Source organism: Aplysia californica, unplaced genomic scaffold, assembly GCF_000002075.1.
Source record: "Aplysia californica isolate F4 #8 unplaced genomic scaffold, AplCal3.0 scaffold00070, whole genome shotgun sequence".
Lineage (NCBI taxonomy): Eukaryota > Metazoa > Mollusca > Gastropoda > Aplysiida > Aplysiidae > Aplysia > Aplysia californica.
Window position 1 is genome coordinate 1,111,016 of NW_004797340.1, and position 2,600 is coordinate 1,113,615.

Below are 2,600 nucleotides of genomic sequence, written 5' to 3' on the forward strand. Positions count from 1 at the left end.
TGGCAAACTGATAGTACATGGTAACACAAACGCGCCTTTCTCGCAAATCTTCATAATGTGTACAACAATTATTACCTTTTATCTTGTCTCATGGCTATAACTGTGGACCTTTTGTAATAGGCTTCTAATTTTGTGAAAGGAAAAAAATACGAGCTTAATCATTCAGTCGGGCTATGTTTATTTTCAGCCCTTTATAAGCCTCTCAACAACTCATTCTACACTAGCCCCCTTCCTGCTGTTCGAGTACTTCTACGCCAAGTAGGTCACTGACCAAGAAACTTTAAGCGCCTAGATGTACGTTTGGCGAGCGTGCAGGCGGGAAGTGTGATGGTGGTACCCCTCACCTTTTTCAAGGTAAAACTAGTAACTCTCAAGACAGCATTCATTCTCTTAAGAATAAAATCCAAGCACGTTTTAGCTGTTAGTTTCCAGTGGAAACAACTTATAGGGGCATAATCGGTAGACAAACTTGACCCCTTTCCTTTCTTTGCGACCAGACGCGCTCAAACTGCAATTGTTATCGTGTCCTCTGTTGAACACTAATTGTCAAAAGGCTTTTGTTTCGTATTTTTTTTTGACAATGAACAACCCCGGGCAAAGGAAAACAAAGATGATTTTGCAATAAAATAGCATGCAAATCCTCATGTGTATAACACACTCACACAAGGGCACTTTACATATCAACAAGGCAGAAATAAAACAGTTTTTAAAAACCATGGTATATCTGTTTTGCATTTTTGTTTGCAAATTTCTTTACTCTTTCAGAACATATATGGTTTAATAGGTACGGTATGCTGCGGAATGCAGAGCCACAACCATCTCTTCTAGTGCACATGGTAAGATTTACACGTTCAGCTTGTCACACACCCCATGTTTTCATTGGCAACTGGTAGTGACTGTCCAATCAAAATAGCAAAGCGGAAGTAGGGCTAGTATTAGAGTTTCACTTGACGATTTTAATGCCATCATGTTATTGTTTGTTTTTTTGCAGCTAGAAGAAAATTCCTGTATCATCTGTGGAGAGGGGTTTGATGCCAAGCTAGTTACGCTCAGAGAAAAAGGGAGCAAAACCATCAACAGCATCAGTGCAAAATTTGGAGAAGCTGTGTTTGCAAAGTCAGGTGACAATGTCCATAAGACCTGTAATCAAGGGATCCAAAGCTTGCATAGTCACCTAGGAAACATCCTGCACCAGAACGAGTCAGAGAACCTGGAAAAATCCCTTTGTGTTTGTTTTGCGGTCATCCTTTGATTTATGTACAGACAACGCAATTCTAGGACTCTGTTCTGCATTTTGCAAGAAGAGGGGTGAAACAGACAGATAGTTAAGAGAGGTAACAGGCAAGATAGAGTACATGCAGGATCTTTTTGCTCGTGATGTTGTCTACCACAACGTCTGTTACACGCATTTCAGAGAAAGGAAAGGGGTACCTGCTATTTTTGCAAGTGGTGAGCCTGCTGTAAAAAACATGTGCTCTGGGCCTGGTCGACCCCGGAAAGAACGCTGTTTGGAAGTTTTCCAAGCTGTTTTTGATTATCTGGAGAATGAAGATATAGAGAAGGTGAATGTGCCAGATCTTGTTAACCTCAGCAAGTTGTCACCCGAAGACGCAGCCTACTCACCTAGATACATGAAACAGAAATTACTGGAGCATTTTGGTGACGGCATTTTCATTGCCGAGAAACTCGGGACACCAGGCGTTTTCACATTGAAGGAAACTGCTGGTTACATCCATGGGGAATTTTACAAGCAGCCCAAGGACGATGATCCTCAGCAGCAGATACTTCACATCATAAAGACAGCCGCAAGCCTCATCCGTAGTGACATCAAGACAAAGTCAAAGGTATGTTCAAAGGACACCTACCCAGACATTGGTGCAGAAGAACAGCTGCTGTTGTCCTTCCTCCTTGCTGTCCAAATGCATAAAGTGTTTGCATCATGGTTTTTGGTGGATACCCTCTATCACCTTGACTTCTGCTAGTCCTACAGGGAGGTGCCTAAGTTTGAGACGAACGCAGCTGTGGAGCAAGGCACTGACCTCCCTCCACTCTCAGAGGGTGACAATGTCCAGTTTGTGGCAGACAATGCTGACCACAACACAGCAACAGTAAGTGGTCACTGTACCTTTCACGGCATGGGCATCATTGCTGTAACTACACAGAAGCGAGACGAATTCAAGAGGATCCCGAGAAAAGACGTCAAAGTCAATACATGTAACACTGGATGAATTGGAATCTATTTCCACAAGTATGTTTCTTTGCCCAAACACGTGTATTCTCTCTCTGTCTCTCTCTGATACTTCTGTGTAAATTTTGATATTATGAAAACACCTGTTTTGTACTAGATCTACTAATTTGGATCTAACGTCATGTCGGCCAATGGCCACATGGAAAATTATAAGAATGGGAATGAAGGCTGTGCATGTGTGTGTGTGTGTGTGTGTGTGTGTGTGTGTGTGATTGTGCGTGCGTGTGTGTGTGTATGTGTGTGTATGTGTGTGTGTGCGTGAGGAGGGAGGACATTACAAGCATTGCCCCCCTCACGCTCTCCCTCTCTCTTTCTGTCTCAGTCTCTATCGAATAACTTTATAAATTAGGAA